This window comes from Loxodonta africana, chromosome 7 (assembly GCF_030014295.1).
Source record: "Loxodonta africana isolate mLoxAfr1 chromosome 7, mLoxAfr1.hap2, whole genome shotgun sequence".
NCBI lineage: Eukaryota > Metazoa > Chordata > Mammalia > Proboscidea > Elephantidae > Loxodonta > Loxodonta africana.
The window spans coordinates 65,353,122-65,375,401 of NC_087348.1; the positions used below are offsets into that span (position 1 = coordinate 65,353,122).

A 22,280-nucleotide genomic window follows, 5' to 3' on the forward strand; every position below is an offset into this window, starting at 1 on the left:
GAGGCAAAGGTTGAATGAGCTATTTAAAGCTCTGACACTAGAACTTCCTGGGTCAGAGGTCAAGGAATCAGAGCAATGTTATGAACATTTTTTCTTTTTTTTTTTGATCCCTAAAGTAAAATTCTCTTCCTGAATGAGGCCAGCTTCTTCCTTGACTAATCAGGTTCAATGACTGCCCACTTCTTCCAAAGTCAGAAATTCAGGCTGTGATTACTTGGAGCTCCTTTTGATTTATGAACAACTCTATCTCGTAGAGTAAAAGCAGTTTTCCCAAAGTAGAAAAAATAGCTTAAAAGAAGGCCTTGAAGAATCATGATGACAAAATGTATTATTTATAAGGACCTAAAATAAGTGCCGGATCCTCCACTCAAAGTGAGCAGGCGACAGCCAAGCGCAGCGTGGAGTGGAGCCCAGCAACTCCAGCTGGCTCACGTGGTAGGGCTGGTCAGCCACGGCTCTGCTTAGTACTCTAAGGGCCCATTTCAGGAAGTGGCTCCTGCTGCCGATACTGGGCAGCCCATGTAGCTCATACAAAGGGTCTCAGTTTACAAATGAGGACAATAGGAACAGCTAAACAAGAGGAAGTTCTTGGAGGAGAATGGAGGAATTGTGGTGAGTCTGTAGATTTGTGGGAAAAGACCACAAATACCCATACATCCTTTGTAAGATTGCATTCATTGAATTCCTGACTTAATCACTCAAGGATACAGGCACTTATTGGGAACAAGGAGGCCATACAGGACAGGAATAGATAGGGAGATCTGGTATCCTGATGGGGCATGTAGCTGCTGGTGACACTTCCTGCAGGGTAGGGTCCTACTGCATCTGGGAAACAGCCACTTCTTTCTACTTAACAGGTCTGTTTTACTCAAGGCTTATCAGTTCATTCTTGAAGAACTTATAGTAATCTCTATGTTTTCTTTTAAGAGAATATTTACAGACATCCAGTTAGCCTGCTTTTTGAAGCCAACTCAGGTCAGCAGGTCTACATCTTTGTCCAGAGTCAGTGTCCAGGGGTCTCTGATCAGTAGCCAACAATCCAGAAAACCATTATTTCCTTGCCACCCAACCTTTTATTCTGATATATTTATTACCTTTGTTGTCTGGTGGTTGATCTGAGGACTATTTGCCAAATTTATTTCTCCACAGAGGGCAAGATTCAGTGGCAAGAGGGAGGTCACTGAGGAGTAGAAGGTGATACCAAGGGACTTCTGAGGACACCCAAGACAATTGTGGGGTTGTGCTCTGGCTTTAGAGTGGTCACAAGTCTGCTCTTATGAACAGGACAATTGGGGTCTGAACAGAGGCTGCAACCTTCAGAGCTCCCTCACCCACATTTCATCCTTCCTATGTCCTGCTTTGTCCTCTTCCTTCCTCTCAGTCTCCAAAACTTATCTTCTAGGATGTGGTGACTGCACTATGAGGAGAAGTGTTTTCAGCAGCTCTTTCTGTAGTTGCAGCTTGCTGTGTGTTCTCCTTTGACCCACGGCTTCCTTCCCAGACATGAAAGCTGGTTGTGGTTCATGGGTCCTGATACAGACTCCTGGCATCAGCAGCCTGGTATTGCCTCTGACTCTTATCTGAAAGCTCTTCCAGTTTCCTCTTATCAGAATGATTGCCTCTGGAGCGTAAGGCACCTTCAGTAGGCTTGACAGTGTTTTTACTCTCATCTGATCTAGACACTGAAAGAAGATGCAGTTACCATTGGCCAGCCCTGGCAGTGTATGGACCCTTCAAGAACATGGATATCTAACCTTCCTATCCTCCAAACCCCAAGTTCAGAATAAAATATTAGGATTGAAAGGAATCTTCAGCAGTTTTAAATCCAGGCATATACTCAATACTTGAATGAGAGACAGCATGGTACAGAAGGAATACTGGTTGAGTTCAAATCTTCCACTTTCTAGCTGTGCGTTCCTGGACTGACCACCTGATCGCTCTAAGCAAGGAATGCCTTCAGGTCTCTACTGGAGAGTAAAGATGATGTAGATCAGGTGCCTGGCATTTAGGGTGTGCTTGATAAGTAGCGGGTGATGTTATCATTATCCTGAAAACCAGAGAGATTCTGTTCTGTCACCTGCAGAACACCTGAGTTCTTTCAGATATTCTCTATCTTATTAGTAGACTCCTCACCACTCTGGTCGCTCTATTTTGAATAGCACGCTCCCAGTTTTTCAGTGTCTTTCTTCCCAACATACACCGTAAATGGGGGTTGAGAAGAGCCTCCTGTCAGGGTTCTCCTTGAGTTCTGCAAACTCCCATTGAGTAACCCAAGAGTTAAAAGTCTGTATAGGTTGCAGCAAACTTTGAGAATTGCAGATGGTTACAAAATGCAAATTGGTGTCAATACAGCTGTCTTGCATGGGTTGGATTTGGCAAAGGGCCTTCCAAGGACTGGTACATTCCTTCTAAAAATATCCAAGGATGTGCTTGGCATAGCCTTGGGGAGAAACCAACAGTTTTTAATTCTTCAGTATGAAGATTAAATGAGATAATTCATGTCAAGAGCTTAGCATGGTGCCTGGCAGAGTCAGGGCCTTTATATAGGCTGTTGCTACTATTATTGTGCTGTGACAGAGACATTATGTATAAAGTTGTAGTAGTTAATTCCCGCAATAGGAAGATATCGTCTTCATTTCACATGAGGAAACTGAGGCTTGGAGCTGTTAATTAACATAACTCCAAAATTATGAAGCTAGTAAGTAGCAGCAAAGCAGAGCTGAGATTCAAACCCAACTCTTTCTCTCATAAGATGCTGCCTGTTGTGATATACCAAGAAATGAACTCTGTGGTAGACTCATACTGACTTCATTCTCAGTGTTCATCTTTCTGTGTATCCTAGTTTTTCTTTGGGGTCCTATTTTCTTGCTATTTTTGACATACTATCATGCTCCTAATGTCCAAGCTTCAGAACTTTGTGGGTTTACCAGCCCCCCTTTTCTGCATTATCTTGAAGGATCACTCACAGACTTCAGTAAGTTCTCTGCTCTAGAATAGGAAACCAAAACTGTGTGTGCAAATGATGGAGCTCCCTGGCTTTATTGGATGAGTGTCTAAGAGCTAATGGACTGTGCATGGAATTTAGAGCAACCGTCAGTTGGAATTTGTTCAGAAATGGTGCTTTCCAGGATATTCAAGGCATCCAGAAGCACTAGGTGGAGTTTGTTTAGAAAAGAAAACGCTTACACTTGACTTCCATGAATGATTAGGATTCATTCTCCTTTCCAAAAAACAAGAATGAAGTCTTTCTCTTTTGCTCTTTGTCATGACTGCTAGGAAGCTCAAAGTCAACTTGGATGCTTGGTCACAGTTTGTATAACAACACTCAGGGCTGGCGTGTTTGGATACTCCTCCTTTCCATGGTTTTGAATTTCTGCCTCCATTTCTGTTTTATTTGCTATATTATAAGAATGCCGTTTGCAAAGAGATGAGCTTTGAGTAAGTAAATCAATAAAGACTATAAGTGCCTAGAGGCCAACGACTGTGTTTTATTTTGTTTTTTATTGTAGTCTCCACAGCACATAGCACAGATTCTGGCATATAGTAGGTGCTTAGTAAATGTTTGTTGGTTGAATGAATGAAAGATCTTAATGAATCAGCATTCAAAATGACTTAAAGCGTGGCATCTTTGGTACTTTCCTTAGACTTTCAGCTCATAAATCTGTCAAGGTAGAAGCTTTAGATATTCCTTGGACTTTGGAGGTCTATCAGTAAGGAATTGTGTGCACATGCTAGTAACAGACCCCAGAAATAATAATGGCTTAATCAAGAAAGAAGTCAGTTTTTTCTCATGTGTAAGAGGTCTGGAGGTATTCAAGCCAGGGCTGGGATGGTTGCTGTATAGATAGCAGGAACCCAGATTATTTCTATCTGTTTTACTATCCTCATTGTCCACGATGGCTGCTAGAGTTCCATCCATCACATCCATTTTACAAGTAGGAAACAGGAAGAAGGGAGAAAAGACAAAAGGATGCCCTTTTAAGGCACTTTTCCTGAAATGGTACCCAGAAATATCCACTTACAACTCAATGGCCAGAACTCAAGAGGTGCCTAATTCCTGTCCCTTGAGTGTGAGCTCTGCTTGCAAAGAGTAGAGCACAAAACGAGTATGGGTGCAGGGGTGGGGTGGGAAACAATTTTATAGTGGAGAAACCTGGCAAACACTGCCTTGGCCAGGTATCCAAGTTAATGTCATCAGGCATAAATCATGTTGGTAGTATGTACTCTGATATGATGTGATGAGAGGGGCACTTCATCTGTATGACCTTCCTCCCCCTAACCCATAATCTCAGTCTAACCATGAGTAAAACATAAAAAAAAGGAAGAAAGAAAGAAAGAAATATTGAGGGACATTCTATAAAATATCTGAGTAATACTCCTTAAAACTGTCAGGGTTATCAAAAATATGGAAAGTCTGAGAAACTGTAACACATCAGAGGAGCCTAAATGTAATGTGGTATCCTGGAGGAGATCCTGGAGCAGAAAAAGGACATTAGGGAAAAATTAACAGAATCTGAATAAAGTGTGGTGTAAATAGTAATGTACCAATGCTGACTCCTTAGTTGTGACAGATCCATCATAGTAATATAAGATGCTAACAGGGGAGGGAACTGGGTAAGTGGTATTCCGGAACTCTGCTATCTTTTCAGCCTTTCTGTAAATCCAGAACTATTCTAAAAGAAAGAGTTTATTTTAAATAAACCCCTGCACTCCCTCTCACTAACTGTATGACTTGGATGAGTCACTTGGCCTCTATGGGTTCAGTTCCTCAATTTGGGGTGACAGTGTCTTCTCTGCGGGATTCAGAAAATTGAGACAGGGTGTGTGACAGCTTTGGAAACAGTGAGCTTCTGCCACTGGGATGGTTTTTACTGTTTCCCACGTTGTTGCTCAGAATTCAGATTCCATTCCTGTGTCTTTTGCAGGAAGGCACCTCAGAGGTTTCCCCGTGGCTGCTGCAGCTATGGAGCCTAGCTGGGCCCTGCCCCGCTCCATTTGGAGTCTGTTGACAGCCAGAATTCCGTGCAGGAAATTTTTCCCTCACCTCTTTTGACAGCTTGCCCTGATGGATTAAGATTGCATTTTTATTTTCGTATTTCACTTGATTTTTTCCCCCCTCAAATTCAATTTTTCTCTTCAGGAATCAGCATATGACTCAAACTGCCAGTTCTAAATTTAGTATTGCCTATGATACGGAGAATACATTTAGAGCAGCCTGGGATATGTACTTGGAAATAATGGTTTTATTTATCCACATTCAGTAATTCTGACTGCCTGCTGGGTTCTTTCAGGAAGGAGTTTGTCATCTCTTTTCCTCCTAATGATGAAATGTTGCCTGCTCAGGTCCCAGAGGACTAGCCGGCCCAGACTCTGGTGACTTAGGCCTCTGTTTAATTAAGCAATGCCATCCCCAGGACTCTGCAGGCCTGGGGTTCTCTCCAAAGCTGTTGTTTGGAGGGAGTTTGGAAACAGGGTCTAGGAAGGGCTCATGGGCTCTCTGGAGCCTCTAGGCTCATCTCTGGACTCTTGGAGGCCAATGACATTTGTGCCCCCCCCCCTTTTTTTCTTTTGAGAATTACCCCTTCTGCCCTGGAATATATCAAAAGAGCAGAAAAGCTCAGACATGTATAGACATGCGCCCTTTGCTTTGGGTGCTGAGGATCTAGAAGTAAATCACATACAGCTCCTGCCCTCTGAGAACCTCCAGTCTCTTGGAGAGGACAGACACAGAGACACATAATCAGAATACAATGTGAGAAACATGCCATGTTAGAGCGATGTGCGAGGAACAGAAATAGTGAAGAGGTGAGAGATTAATCTTTGTAGACAGTGAAGGTATGAAAGGAAGAGGTGATGTCTCAGTAGGGCTCTGAAAGATAATGAGTGTTTGCAAGGGTGTGAGATAGGCAGAGGGAGCAGCATATGCAAAGGCAGGGAGGCATGGCATAGCATGGTGTGTTCGAGGAACTATAACTCATTCATTTATTTAAAAAATTTACTGAGCAGTATGTACTCTGATATGATGTGATGAGAAGGGCACTTCACCTGTATGACCTTCTTCCCCGAAACCCATAATCTCAGTCTAACCATGAGTAAAATAAAAAAAAGAAATATTGTCTGGCTTCGTGCTAAACACTAGGGTTATATAGTAGTGACCAAGTCAGACAAGGCTCTCACGAAGCTTGCATTCTCACACAAGTAGTTTGCATGGCTACGACATAAAGCAGGAGGTGAGGAGTGATATGTGATAAGTTAGGGAGATAGGGATTGTCTTGGTTTTCTAGGGCTGCTGTAACAAAGTTCCACAAACTGGTTGGCTTATAACAATACAACTTTATTCTCTCACCGTTTTGGACGCTGGAAGTCAGAAGTCAAGATGTCAGCAGGACTATGCTTCCTCCAAACGCTCTAGGAGAGAATCCATTATTTGCCTTTTCCAGCTTCTGGTAGCTGTCTGCATTCCTTGACTTGTGGCTGCATCACTCCAATCTCTACCTCCATGGTTATGTTGCCTCTTCCTCTTTGTCTGTGTGTCAGAGGTCCCTCTGCTTCTCTCTTGTAAGGGTGTTTGCGATAGCATTTAGGGCCCAATCCAGGATAATTTTCTCATCTCAAGATTCTTAATTGTATCTCCGAAGATCCTTTTTCCAAGTAAGGTTACATTCACAGGTTCTGGGACATATCTTTTGGGGGACCACCATTCAGCCCATTACACAGTGTAAGGTTATAAGAACTTTGTATATTCACCCTATGAGATGAGTTTTATTACCCGCATTTTCCAGATGAGGACACTGAGGCACATAGAGATTAAGTGATTTACTCAAGATCATTCAGAACAGAAGTAACAGAACCAGGAGTTTAAAACTGGGTACATTTAACTCGAAGCCCATTCTTTTCCTCCTGTGGCTTACTGACCACTTGGTGGGACTTAGTCCAAGGAACCGTTAGATGAGAGCAGGCTGCTGTGGAAAGTGGATGGACAGCAAGTTTTGTGGAGAGAGAGAAGTGGAGGTAGAGAGCTGGTAATGAAAAGAGGAGGCTTAGAGCCCAAGGTCAGTGTAGGAATACCTATTAAATAAGAGGAAATGGTACTTAAGGGAGAGGTGGGCCATGTTTTGCCATCTTAGAGTTTTGTCCAGCGCTCTCCTGGGTTTTTTGATGTGGGAGGGGCCTCTGTGCTTACCTGCAGTGGGGGAGGTCTCTGGGCGGAGTGGTACAGGTGAAGGGCCTGAGAATGTGTAGGGAAGGGCTCTCCGGGTCTGTATGGTTCATTCTCCAACATTTCCTGAGCACTGCCATGAATGGAGCACTGAAATTCAGAGATGAACATGTTGTAGTTCATGCCCTGGCCGCATAACGGCAGAGTAGAAAAAGATCTAGACCCAGATCCTCCTCTGCCTCTCATGTACTGTGTGACCATGGATGAGCCACTTTACCTTTCCAAGCCTCTGTGTTCTTATCTGCAAAATAAGGATTTTTTTTTTGAGACTTTAAAAAATATAAAATGAAAAGTGACCGGCACAGTTCTGCAATGTATTAGGTTCAATGAACATTACTTCTGTTTCTTCAAAAAACTCACTTTCTGGGTCGAAGCAGTGGTTCCCAAACTATAGGCTCTGGAGCTTTAAAACGCTTACAACGTTGTTGTTTGGATTAAATGAGATGGATCCAGACTGCCTGGGTTTGATCCCAGCTCTGCGACATACTAGCTATGTAATATTGGATAAGTAACTTAATCTCTCTGTGCCTCAGTTTTCTTATCTGTAAAGTGGGTACGATGATAGCTCCTAACTCTAAGGGTTGTGGTGAAGAAGACTAGTGAGTTAGTACATGTAAAGGGCTTATAATGACTAGTACATTGTACAAAACTCTCAGTAAATATGAGTAATTATGATTGTTATTATTACCACTCACTTTTTCCTCTCACCTTTGTGCTGGCTGCTGGTGATACAGGCTCTAGCAGCTATGTAACTGTGCAGGTGATTCTTTTTTCACACAGTAACATCAGCAGCAGAGGAGAGGAGGGATCCCTGGTCTTTCAGTATACATAGGAGACAGTGTGCTTCTCTGGACAGGCTTCCCAGGTAAATTAGCACTTCTCCTGGTCCTTGAAGGACCCTCTGGTCTGTAATGGACAAGGCTACTTCCCTATTGAGGGTATGAGATCTCACATAAAAGGTAGGACCGTTTGCCTGTCACCATAATCCAGACCATTACCTGAGGCAGAAACAGGCACTCAGACTGCAAACAGAAGCGAAGGAGTTGGCCCTGGCACGAGGCAAAGTTGATTTTATGTCTCTTGACTTGAGTAACAGGTGGGACAACCAAAATTTCCCAACCAAGGTGCCAAAATTGATTTCCTCAGCACTTGTGGGTGGCTGACTGGGCCTGAGCTAGCAGATGCCTGACCTCTCCATTACCCAGTGTGTCAAATATTATCATTTTCTGCATGTGTCTTAACATGTTGGGAAGTACTACTCTGGGAGACTGTACCATTGAGGGAAGAAGCAAGATATTGACCACCAGGTAGAAACTGCTGGCAGCTCGAAAGGCAGGAAACTGAGTAGAAGTTGCTACAGATGTATGTGCCAGCCTTTGGAGAGAGAGGAGAGTTATTAAAGAGTCGGAAACCTCATCTTGGCAGCCCTGTCTGCTTTTAGACATGTTTGGATTGCTGTGATTATTTCCTTTTCAGTGCCCCCTAGCATTTAGTAAACTTCCTTCTGCAATTAGCGCCCTGTCTCAGCTGCAGTAATAAGAACTGAAGAAAGAAGATTGCATCTACTCTTGGGCTAGGGCTACTTCAGGAAAGAATGCTCCCCCTGCCCCAGGAGACACTGTGGTGATGAGAGGCCTCTGGGTGGGAAAGGGGACACAGAGTGGCCGAAGTGAACACTGCTTGCTCAGTCACCCATTAGGGTTCACTATTTGAACAAATCAAAGGGGAAGAACACACTTAGCATTTCTCAAGCTGAAAGAACTGAAGAAAAAATTCAAGCTTTGAGTTGTGATATTGGCAAGATGTTGTCTCACATACTTTGGACATGTTATCAAAAAGGATCAGTCCCTGGAGAAGGACATCGTGCTTGGTAAAGTAGAAGGTCAGTGAAAAAGAGGAAGACTCTCAAGGAGATAGACTGACACAGTGGCTGCAACAATGGGCTCAAGTGTAACAATGGTCATGAGGATGGTGCAGGACCGGGCAGTGTTTCATTCTGTTGTACATAGAGTTGAAACTGACTCGACAGCACCTGGCAACAACAACAATGGACAATATATTGAACGATGCAGGAAGCATCAAAAGAAGATGGAAGGAATATGCGGAGTCACTGTACCAAAAACAATTGGTTGATGTTCAGCCCTTTCTGGAGGTGCCATATGATCAAGAACCCATGGTATCGAAGGAGGAAGTCCAAGTTGCACTGAAGGCGTTAGTGAAAAACAGGGCTTCAGGAAATGACAGAATAACAATTGAGATGTTTCAGCAAATGGATGCAATGCTAAAAGTGCTCACTCGTCTATGCCAAGAGATTTGGAAGACAGCTACCTGACTAACCAACTGGAAGAGACCGATGTTTGTGTCCATTCCAAAGAAAAGTGATCTAAGAGAATGCAGAAATTATCAAACAATATTATTAATACCACACACAAAATTTTGCTGAAGAGAATACAAAAACAGTTGCAGCGGTGCATTGACAAGGAACTGCCATAGATTCAAGCTGGATTCAGAAGAGGATGGGGGACAAGGGATATCACTGGTGATATCAGATGGATCTCGGCTGAAAGCAGAGAATACCAGAAAGATGTTTACCTGTGTTTTATTGTCTATGCAAAGGTATTCGACTGTGTGGATCGTAACGAATTATGGATAACATCGTGAAGAATGGGAATTCCAGAACACTTAATTGAGCACATCTGGAACCTGTACATAGACCAAGAGGCAATCGTTTGAACAGAATAAGGGAATATTGCATGGTTTAAAATCAGAAAAGGTGTGCATCAGGGTTGTGTGCTTTCACCACACCACAGTCTGTATGCTGAGCAAGTGTTCTGAGAAGGTGGACTGTATGAAGACGACTGTGACATCAGGATTGGAGGAAGACTCATTAACAACCTGACATATGCAAATAACATAACCTTGCTTGCGGAAGCAAGATGACTTGACGCACTTACTGATGAAGGTCAAAGACCACAGCCTTTGATATAGATTACACCTCAACATGAAGCAAAAATCATCACAGTTGGACCAATAAGCAACATCATAATAAATGAGGAAATATTGAAATTGTCAAGGATTTCGTTTTACTTGGATCTACAATCAGTACCCATGGAATCAGCAGTCAAGAAATCAGACAGCGGATTGCATTGCATAAACCTGTGAAAGATCTCTTTGAAGTATTAAAAAGCAAAGATGGCACCTTGAGAACTAGGGTGCACCTGATCCAAGCCATGGTATTTTCAGTTGCTTCATAAAGCTGGGCAGTGAATAAGAAAGACCAAAGAAGAATTGATGCATTTGAGTTATGATGTTGGTGAAGAATATTGAATATACCACGGATTGCCAGAAGAACAGACAAATCTGTCTTGCAAGAAGTATGGCCAGAATGCTCCTTAGAAGTGAGGATGGTGAGACATCAGCTCATGTATTTTGGGCATGTTATCAGGATTGATCAGTCCCTAAAGAAGGACATCATGCTTGGTAAAGTAGAGGTCAGTGAAAAAGAAGAAGACCCTCAATGAGAGGAATTGACAGTGGCTGCAGCAACGGGCTCAAACAGCAAGGAATGTGAGGTTGGCGCAGGACCAGGTGGTGTTTCATTCTGTTGTCCATAGGTTCACTGTGAGTTGGAAGCAACTCAACAGCACTTAGCAACAACAACATTTGAGCAAAGAGTGTAATCTTCCCTCTTCCCCAGTGGTCTTTCAAGAGGGAGACCACTCACTGACCGACAAAAAGTTATCTTCTCCTGACTACTCAGAGATCAAGTTTTAAAAGTGATGAGACCCTGAAGTATTTATGTAGACCAAAATCCTACGTCCACAGAACAGATCCCAGTGAAGAATGTTGATCCTAAAGACCATGTTTGGCAAAAACCACTTGTCCTTCTTGAATGAGCAAACTTACTCATACCCCTAATTCCTTTTGTCATTGACCACATTCCCATGGATAAAAGGGACTAAGAGCAACACTATTGGTTTTGGCCAGTGTGGTGAAACGAGTTCCTTTATGTGGCCTTTTGACTTGGTTCTTTGGAAAAACAGCTTGAGAGATTTTTCCCCTAAGCCCTGGGGAGTTACCTTTGCCCTAGTTTCTACCCCAGAGGGTTAGTTACTTTTGTCCAGGCTGATTGACATTTCCTTGGTAAGCTGTAAATGACTTGGCTTTTTATCTGGCCCTAGGCTGCAGTGTGCCCTGTGATTGGTATGTACCTTGCAGGGATTGGTCAATAGAACCATGCAAATGAAGTGACTATGAACTATGCAAATGAGGTGACTATTGCGTACTATGCAAATAAAGTATCTGTGGCCTACCAAGAGGGGATTGGTCAGTTTGTAGCCCTGCTGGGAGGGGCTGTGCCTTGAAATTTACAAAGAGTTTTGTGTGTGTGTGTGTGTGTGTGTGTAGCCAGCCCCACAAAGGTTTTTTAGACAGAAAGAACCAGGAAGGGAATCAGCAGGAAGAAAGTAGAAAGAAGCAAAGAGAGAGAGAGAGGAGGCAAGGAACCTCACTGAAGACAGCAAGAGGCTCAGAAGGGGTCCAGTGGCAGAGCTGGCAGTGACAGATGGCAGAGCCAAGAGGAGCCTGTCCTCAAGGGACCAAGAGGAGGTCTACACAGCCAACAGGAGCTAAGAGAGCCGCCTTTCACTGAAGAAGGGAAACTGTGCCTACATGCATCCGGATCTAGATTCTGAGTTGTAGCCTGTTGATCCTGACCCCAAGTTATGCCCTATTCCTTAATAAACCACTCGACTCTAAGCTCAGTTCATGAGTTCTGTGAGACATTGCAGCAAACTGCTGAACCCAAAAAGGGGAGGGAAGAGTGCTGAGGGGAGGGAGAGTGGCCAGTGTCAGAGATGGAGTGGTATAGCAGCTTGGAGAATGTGGAAATCTGAGATATAGTTGACCTCTTCCTCAGAGAAATTGCCTTTGTGCTGATTCTTATATTTAAAGTTATTCATATTGCCAGGAATTCCAGCCCCAGCGTTCTTCAGAGAAATTCTACTTTCTCATGGCCCTCTGGTGAAACTGATAAAGCATGGGCTTTCGAGCCACACTTACTCAGGCCTCGGTTTCCTCATCTGTTAACAAACATCAGAATAGCAAAACCTACCTCCCAGGGTCATTTGGAGGATTAAGTAAGGTAACCTAGATGAAAGCACTCTACCCTATGTAAGGGTTAGGTTCCTTGACAAAACCATTTCTCTCTCTCCCTTCTTTTCCCAAGAGTTGCTGAGGTCTAAGAGGCTTTATCCGGTGCCATCTTTGGGGCATGGGCCGGGAATCTGTTAGAATCTGACCAGTGGGACTTGTGTGTCTCTCTGAGGTCTGTTTCTGTTGACTTCATACCCCAGGAAAGCAGTGTCCCTACTTCCTGAGTCAAGCCCTAGGGTAACCTTAGTGGTTTTCCATTGAAGCCTGTGCTCCGAGCCATACCAGTCTTCTCTGTATCCTGTCCAAGTTGTTCCCAGTCTGTTTCTCTAATATTTTCAGTGTCCGTATTCGTTGTTCTTGTCTCAGAGGTTAGATCAGAAGACCTGGGCTCTACTGCAGCAAGAATGTTTCAATTGCCAGGACGACCTTTCTGGCAGGTTAGTTAGCAGAAACTAAGAGACTAGAAGGAAAACCTCATTGGGGCAGTAAGAGTTAACTCCCTGCCGAGAATGTTTCAGGTGGCGTTCTGCCTGGAGGTGGAGACTTTACTCCATTCCATTTCAGAGATTCATACTCTGCAGGTGATGCAGAATGCTTCTTGTTTTGATGGAATGTGGAATTGCTTTTTCCAAAGTTGCACAACACCTAAGTAAGACCTCTAAGGCACCATAAGCTGTGAAAAGGCCTCTGGACCAAGAATTAGAAGACCCGAACCCTGCTCTACCCCTACCTCCCTGTGTGATCATGGCAAGTCACTTCCAGAGTTTAGGCCTCAGGTACCTCTTTCAAAAGATCCTGGAAGCAACACTCTACCTCATCTTTGCATAGACATCACTTTTCGGCTTTCAGAACACTTCCATGACTCATCACCTCTGATCCTTACACCAGCCTGTGAGGTAGGCAGGTACAGGTGTCACCTTTCCCGTTATCCAGACAAGTACACAAAGGTTCAAAGAGATTAAATGACTTGCCCAAGTTCACACAGCCAGGAGGTGACGAAACTGGCTTTGAAGCCAGGACCTTTTGTCCGGCTTATTTTTGGACACTGTTCCAAATATGGTGATGTCTATGAAACTATAGAGGAGAGCATAAACTGGAGTTGGCAGAAAGCTAGTGGTGGGATCCAGTGGAAGGACAGCAGCATCCAAGAAGTGATGACACTGCATTTACACTCCCAAAGCCCCTGAGGTGTTGGAGGGAAACGATAGTCTGAGTTGTTGGTAGTTGCGGTTGAGTCAGTTCCAACTCATGGCAACCACGTGTGCGGAGTAGAACTGCTCCACAGGGTTTTCAAGGCTGTGACCTTTCAGAAGCAGATTGCCAGGCCTGTCTTCCGAGGTGCCTCTGGGTGGGTTCAAACCACCAGCCTCTCGGCTTATAGTCAAGCACTTAACCGTTTGTGACACCCAGGGACTCTCCCATAACGTGAAGGAGGGTTGGTTTCCAGCTACTCAAATTAAAAATTTTTTTCATGCTATTTATTGATTCAGTCCAGAAAGTATTTACTGAGGCTTGATCCCTGAACCAAGTTCTCTACTGGGAGCAGAAATAAGTAAGCAGAAATATAATGAAAAGTTGACTGGTAAGTTTTACATTTGAAATGTAAACAGAGGGCTTCGGGTTTACAGTGGAAGGTGCGATTAAGTTATCCTAGGGAGATGAAGGTAAATACAGCTGAGCTGTGAAGGATGAAGCAGAATTCCAACATTAGGAAATAGGAGGGAAGGGGTCTGTGCCCTGTACTTCTTTCTTGACCCCCTGCTGTGTCCACCACTGCTACAGGTCCTCGTGCCTATGTGAAGCCCCCTGCAGGCCCCTTGTTTGCTGTAGGACTTGGCCAGGCCCAGCCCTGGAGGAGCCTCTACCTAGCTTGTCAGATTTGGTGCAATGCCCTGAAGCGTATACTGCACAGGAAGAGAAATTCTGCCTGGCAGCTCTTAGAAGAGTATGCAGTAGGAGGCACATGGGCCTGTGGCAGAGGAATGGGCAGGTTGGAAAGAGATGCCTTTCCTAGTGGTTGTGCCTCTGCTGCCCGAGGGACTGAGGGGCAGGAGCTGTTGTTTTGCTTGTGTGATTTTAGACTGAGAAAGTGATTTGTGTCATTATTTTAAAACTGGTTTCTCAGGCTCCTGTGCAGTTTTCTGTCAGCTCGTTGCCATAGAGAAGTAGGTTGGGGCTAGAAGCTCTGTCCCTCTCTGTGTCAGCATTTCCCAACCTGCCAGCTGCCTCTTCTCCCTTCTGCAGAAGGAGGGGGCGGGACCCCACTTGGTGGGCAGACCCTTTCTCCACAAGGACTGGAGCTGTATCTCAGTTCGCTTTGGGGTAGTGGTTTCATTTATCATGCATTGACAACAAATCTGTGTGGAGTGCTGTTTATATGCCAGGCATTGCGCTGGGCACTGCAAGTGCAAAGATGGCTGTGGCTGGTGGCACACACATTTCAACGCAGGAACCTGCCAGGGTATTCTATACCCTACCACTTTCTTGTGCTGTTCCTTTATCTCATTCTTATGCCAATGTTTAAGGGACTTTGTTTCCCTTACCCCCTTTATAACTGTTCATTTAGAATCTTTCTGGAAATCACCTGCTAGTCTGTGTTGTTGTTGGGTGCCATGGAGTTGGTTCCGACTCATAGCAAACCCACGTGACAGGGTAGAACTGCCCCATAGGGCTTTCTTCGCGGTAATCTTTACGGAAGCTGCTGGCTTTGAACCGCCAACCTTTTAGTTAGCAGCTGCATGCTTAACCATTTGTGCCACTAGTCTGTACACTCCGGGATCTCATTTCTTCTTTGTATCCCCAATGCCCAGCACAGGGCCTAGGGCAAAGAGGACTTCGACCAAAAAGTGCTGTCTGAGGGAATTCTCACTCTGACTTCTCAAAATGTCTTTCTCTATTCTGGGCCGAGAGACAGCATGAGCCAGTGGAAAAAGGGCGGGCTTTGGAAACATAAATCTGTGCTTGAATCTTAGCCCCACCTTGTATGATACCAAACAAGTGGCTGCTTCACTTTGGACCTTGATCAAACCTAGTACTTTTCTTTAAACCTGTGTCGTCAGTCTATCAGTAATTGAGTTTTGACTTTTTAAAAAACAACATAGAAATTACTGGTAGCCGTTTAATCCCATTAGGTGCTCCTCTGACTTTGTCCATGTAGGTCCCAGTTGAGAAAAGTCCTGTAAAGAGCCCTGGATTAGGATCAAGAGACCCAGCTCTGGGCCCTGGCTGTGCCCCTAATGTGTTACCTGACCTTAATCAAGTCCCTTTCCTTACACAGACCTCAATTTCCCTTTATGTAAAGTTCAGGAATTGGACTAGTCTTTTAGTTCCAAAATCTGAAGATTCAACTTGAAAAGAAAAATCTTCCCTGAGCTGCTGCCACCACCATCACAGTGCCTCTAGGCTGGAGGCTAACCTCAGGGTGACCCCTTCTGCCAGCCTATAGAAGCTACTGTCCCAGGAGGCTCAGAGCTAGAACACTGGAATTGGATGCAGAAATTTCTTTCAGATGTAAAAGTCTCCTTTGAATTTATCATCTATATTTTCACCCCAATCCAGTGGCTGGGCTTGGCTTGCATCCCAGAACAGTGGAGAATTGCTGAAAGAAGATTTTTTCTTCTTCACCTGTGTCTTCCTTTTTCCTCATAACCTGTTGCCTTCTTGAGCCTCTGGCTATTGAGGATTCTATTTCCTGAGCCTTTTTGACTCTGTGCTAGACACTGTGAAGGATACAGAGATACAGAAGTTGTCCCAGATGCAGTCTCAACAGCCCATGACATGGACAGGTGAAACACAACAAAGCTCTAATGTTCATGAGAGACTTGTCAAGGGGATAGTACAGACTTGGATTTTAGTCATAGCCCTTCTTCTGTTTTGGGAAAAGTCCTCCCTTCTTCAGGCCCTAGTTTCCTCTTCTGTAGAGTTTGAGAGGCTTGGGCCAGTGATCTCTGAGTTCCATTCCTACACTGAAACCTCACTTCTAAATGTAGTAGCTCAATGAAGGAGTGATTGGTGTAGACTTTCTAGAGGAAGGAGGACTTGAGTTGAGCCTTGCAGACTAGACCTGGACTTAGATGGCGCAGGAGAAATGGACGAAGGTGTTCCTCATTGGGAGGAGAGGAGCACGTAAGCCCAGACAGCAACTATCGAGCATGAGGGAAGGTGGGACACAGTGAGAAGCCCTCTTGACTACAGTACAGGGTTTGTGTGGGTCACAAGGAGGGAGACTAACCTCAGAGGAGGCAGACCTTGCCTTCTAGCTGAGAGCCCTGGTCTCCCAGTGCTTGGGGCCCATCCCCGTGGCACCTACAAGACAGCGAAGCAAACCAAACCAAACCCAACCCAACCAAACCCAGTGCCGTCGAGTCGATTCCGACTAATAGCAACCCTATAGGACAGAGTAGAACTGCCCCATAGAGTTTCCAAGGAGCGCCTGGCGGATTCGAACTGCCAACCCTTTGGTTAGCAGCCATAACACTTAACCACTACACTACCAGGGTTTCTAGAGAAGCAAACAAGGCAGGTTAAAATCAGGGCTCTCTCCCTATCTGAGGGCCCCAGTCTAATGCATACCATGGAAGAAAGACCTCCACCAGGAAGGCACAAGGTCAAGGCAAGGTGAGGCCACTCCTCCCCAGGTCCTTTCCTTCTCACTCCAGCAGATCCAGCAGGTTCTAAGTTGGCAGAACTGGGGCAGAGTGTAGGAGAATAAGCCTTACTGGGACAGCTGCCTTCTTTTTGATCTGTCCCTTCCCAAATGCTTTCCTGAACTTGAGGTGACAAGAGGAGTATTTTGACTGTGTTCTTGGGGCTAGATTCTAGATTCATCTACAAGGTCTATGAATCAAAGAATCACTTTTATCCTCCCAATTTCTGGCTAAGACTGACTTCTCTCACCACTCTGTACCCACAGCTTCGCAAATGCCAAATCCTCTGGTCCTACCTCCTTGCTTTCTCTCCACCCATCCCTCTTCTGTACCCCACTGCCCCCAAGACAGCACAGGCCTCACTCATCCATTTTCTCCTGAACTTTAGCCCTGCCTCCAAACTGGTCTCCCTGTGGTTCCTCCTCTGTATTCAGTCTGAAGTGTTTAGAAAAATGCCCAGCATAGCGTAAATGTTATCTATGATGACGACAATGGCGATAATGATGATGGTTATGATGCCAGATTTAGCTTCTGAAGCACAGCTCTGATTCTGCTCCTCTGTTGCTCAAAAATCTTACTGGATTCCGATTGGCTGCTGAATAAAGTCTAAAGCCATTAGTCAGACATTCTGATGATTATATTTCCTGTGCCATCTGCAACGATATGCCCCCTACCAGTCATCCCAAATTGACTTCCTTCTACTACATTTTGCATGTCCTCTTCTTCCGCCAAACTGAACTACCCCCATTAGCTCTACCAGACCCATCTACCTCCCCCAGCTAGGCTTTTGTTCACACTCTTTACCCTACTTAGAATGTCCTTCCTTCCTTCCTTCTGCCTTAACTCTTTTTTAAGCCGCTTCCTCTAGGAAGTCTCTGCTGATGGCAGACACTGAATGGTTCATTTTATATTCCTTATGGCGTCCACTGGAGCCCTGGTGGAAAAAAAAAAAAAAAACCCCATTGGTGGAGCAGTGGTTAAGCGTTTGTCTGCTAAACGAAAGGTTGGTGGTTCAAACCCACCAGCTGCCCCACAGGAGTGAGACGTGGCAATCTCCTTCTGAAAAATTACAGCCTTGGAAATCCTATGGGGCAATTCTGTTCTGTCCTGTAGGGTTGCTAGGGGTTGGAATTGACTCGATGGCAATGAGTTATGGCATCTACCAAGTAAGGCTGTATAAATGTTTGAGAATGACTGGAAAAACCTAATTCAGCCCCATTTTCAAGAAGGCCAGAATTTGAATTAGGGACGCTCAGTTGTCAAGTGCTCTCCAGCCAGGCCTCAGTGCCTATGTATTTCCTTGAGGGATCTGGAAGTTTCTCAGTATCTGTGGGCAGGTATTCAGTAATCCAGCTGCGCACGGCCATGACCCCTGTATGCTATGTACAAACAAACTGCCTCCTCTTACAGCAAACTGGCAGGAGTGGTAGACAGCCAGGGCAACTGTACTAGCTTGGAGTTGGCCTGTGCTGGCCCAGGATGGGGATCACCCATCTAAGCTATAGGGGCCGATATGATCCTGGGATGTCAGCATCCTGGGACATCTATTCGGGGCTAGGGGTCCAGCGACAGAAGTCTTCAGCCTTAATATGGAACAGTCAAATTCCAAGAGGCTCCACCCTGATAGCAACTTGCGAGAAAGATAAAAGGTTCAGGTCCTTAGGTATTGGGATAACAAGAGAATCTAGGCAGGGTGTCAGAGCCCTGCCCAGTCAGCTAAAGTTTGACTCAGGCCTGGAATCCCAGAAACCCCCAGCTTGGGGCACTCTCGTCTGTGTTTGGGCATTCCTGTTGGGAGCCAGCCAGCAGGGAGGCTGTGAGGCTTGGTGGTAGGAAAATGGGCTCCCTTTCAGGATCAGGATTAGCCTAGAAATAGGCATAGACTCAATTTGGAAGCACCTTCTTCTAGACTTTAGTTCCTTTAGGTGGGCAGGACTCAGGCAGGCAGTGACTGACATAGCCAAGCCCAGAGGTCAGTCTTGCACCCTTCCTGGTTCATTGTCTGGCTCACCAGGCCCTTGCCTCCATTTCAAACTCAAGCCATAATCATGGCACCCTCTGGGCCACCATTTGGAACAGCCAATCTCAGGCTAACACTCACTGCCTGTAAATGGCTTGGAATTAGGCTAATCAAGTGGCTCTTAATTCTCCAACAAATGCGGGTGCTGTGCTAATTGCCAGGGTCCACACTGGCAGATCCTTGGTTGGCGGCATCAAACGAGAGAAGTGGTAATTTGGGGGCTGGAATGGGGAAGGGCCGGCTTTGTTGGCTGAGCCAATTAAAAAACGTATTACCCCCTGAGTGAGCCGCGGTGCGGAGAGCCAAGGCCTGGCCTCTTTCTCAGCCAAGGCACTGGGTGAGTGGCCCACAAGTGTGTTCGCAGGAGCTGAACCTCAGCACCAGTGCTGAGCAATTTCTTGTCCATTAATGGAATTTTGTTTGTTTGTTTGTTTCTCAGTGAAGATTCCACCAGCAGCTTGGCATGGCACTGCCAGGACTGCTCATCAGGGATAAAGCATCCCGAACCTTGGTCTGCCATTACCATGGCAACATAGCATTTCCAGACTCTCCAGGCAACCTTACTGGTATCTGCTGCTGTGAAAGATTCAGATGGAGAAGAGCCACTGCTCTTTCTCCATTAGAGACAGAGTGAGTTGTGAAGACAGGGAGCCTGCACCCAGGACCAGGATCTTAAAGGAAAATGCTGTTCCATTGGTGTGGAGAATTCTATATAAAATGGTATTCATGTGGTTGTTTAAGTCTTTCTGTCTGTTGTAAGCTGTGGGGGAGAGCTGTGGGAGCAGAAGAAACCTCCTAGAGAAGAAAAGGAAGGGGAGATGGGGGATCATAGGGATAACAGTGTGAACAAAGGCTGGGGGAGTGAATGAAGTACGTAGATGGGGCCTGTAGTTCAGTTTGATGTTGGAACAGACACTGGTGGAGGTGGAAAGGTGTCAGCTATATATCCTAAACTTGCAGATTTGAACTTGGTCTGGCAAAAGCCTGACCTTGGCCTCACTCCACCCAAGTTCTGTCTATGCCTTCTCCTGAGGCGCAGGAATGACCTCCACATCTCATTCAAAGTGGGTATTTCTGCCCTTCTATCTTGGTTCACAGTTGTATGTGACATCTCTTGTGCTCACCAGCTTCATTGAACCTCTGGATTTCCCAGAGGGGACTGAGGCCCAGAAAGGAAGATGCTTCAGAGGCTATAGAACATAGCAGTTAAGAACTTAGGCTCTGCAGACAGACAGACTTGAGTTCAAGTCCTGGCTCCACCACTTAGTTTTCATATGAACCTGAGTCTCAGCTGAACCTCAGCTTCTTTAAGGATGAATGAAGTAGGGATTCTGAACACTTCTACCCCATGAGGTTATCATGAGTATTAAATGAGATAATGGAAGCAGTGCAGCACAGTTTCTAGTACACAGAAGAGCTCAGCAAGTGTTGGTTATTAAGAGACTAGGGGTTCCTTAAAAATGGAGGCTATCTTACACATCTTTGTTCCTTCCCCCTTCTCCTTCCTTGCATATATAAGGCACCCAAATATAACTTTATCAGGACTTGATATTAGAAGGACATTTGTTAACTGAATGAATGCATGAATGATTGGAAGAAGGGACTGCCTACACTGATGGGCTCTGCACTCTCGTTCAGTGTTTTCAACTTTGGTGCAATTTGGTCTCCACAGGACTGGGACCAGCTAGGCAGATACTCTGTCTTGTGTATCTCAGCCTGCACAGTAGAATGACTTGCCAATTCAGTTCCATATCCAGCTTCCCTGTGGCCCAGAACTTTTACTTCCCAGAGCTGTGGGTTTCTTAAACAACAGATGGGTAGGTTCGTCCCTACCTTTGAACACAGTACATGGTTTTAATGGTAACTAACAGAACATTATAATATACAAAACACTCTGCATTCACTCTTTGATGAGCCTCATCATAGCACCAGAATTGTCAGGAGCAGTATCCCCATGTTATAGGTGAAGAAACTGAGGCTCAGTAACAGGGAGTGCCTGGTCCAAAAGCACACAGCAGGAAAGCTAGAGGAGGGACTTGATCCCATCTTTTGACTCCAACTGTGGTAGTCTTCCCACTGAATGAAGACTTTTTGGGTCCATGGTTCTTCCTAGGATATGATTCCAGTGAGGTAAGGGGCACTGTGTTAGGAGTCAGAATACCTTAATTTTGGTCATGACCTTGTCACAAGTTAACTTACTTGGGGCTGATGGTACTTTGGAAAGGCTGAAACTCTGGATGAGTGACTAGGGAGAGGGGCGTTATTTTCAGCCCCAGCAGGTCCAGATACGCTGTGGAATGTTGAAAAGTATGTGCCGTTGTCCTGAAACATAAACCGTCAGATCTGGAAGTGCCCTTGGAGATCACTAAGCTGGTGTCTTCCAGTTCATAGGTGCAGAAACTGAGGCCCTGTGAGAAGGAACAACTCACTTAAGATTACATGCTGAGTTAGTGCCAGAGCTGGACTGACATGGAACCTCCTACGCTCTTCCTATAGCGCCATGCTATTATGGGCTAAGCCTCACATTTGCCCTTGCTCTGAGTGCCTCATTTAGTTTTTGAGAGAACTGTGTGTAGCAGACAGTATTCTCAATAGTGTTTTTTCTTTTTAATTTTTATTGTAAAAGTAACATATGATCATTGAGGGAAATTCTGATAATAGAGAAATGTTCCATTTAGAAAGCAACAAACTAAGTGATAATCTTACCCCTCAGAAATACCCTGCAACCATGTTGATGAACTCTAGACCAATGGTTCCCCAAGCCCTGCAACACCCTCTGGATGTTTAGCTACAGAGAGTAGTAGAGTAACAGAGTGACAATCCCTTGAAGCCTCTAAGCACTTAAATCAGCTAGCTAGGTATACTACTAATAATAGAAGTAATAATAATAATTGTTGGCATTTGCAGTTTGTCCCACCTAACAAACTATTTTTTCATGGGTGTTCTTGTTTGATCATTTCAAGCATCCTGTGAGGTAGGGAAAACAAGTATTACTTTCCCATTTTGCAAATGAGAAATCTGAGCCCCAGGGAGATTATGTAACTTGCCCAAGATTATACACCTAGTAAGTAGTAGCACTACTGACTTCAAAAGGAATATTTGGCATAAAGAAGGTACTCCAGTATATATCTGTGAATGAATGCTGATTCCCAAAATCTTAGTGAGGAAGCCTCCAGGAATCATCTGGTCCAGTGGTTTTCAAATGGGTGCCTGGAAAACCCTAGGATTCCACAGAGTCAGT

The 22,280-nt window shown here is 44.9% G+C and overlaps 1 protein-coding gene across 6 annotated transcripts in view; it reads left to right on the forward strand.

Annotated features, from left to right (window-relative positions):
- SERGEF (secretion regulating guanine nucleotide exchange factor) overlaps positions 1–22,280 on the forward strand; it is a 267,343-nt gene that overhangs the window by 225,369 nt on the left and 19,694 nt on the right. Inside the window, exon 11 of one of the 6 annotated variants that reach the window (XR_010322456.1) lies at positions 19,479–19,759. The exons of 4 other annotated variants lie outside the window; for them this stretch is intronic. The gene's annotated coding sequence lies outside the window, so the exon portion shown is untranslated. One more of the 6 variants, XM_064288366.1, reaches the window with a different exon arrangement.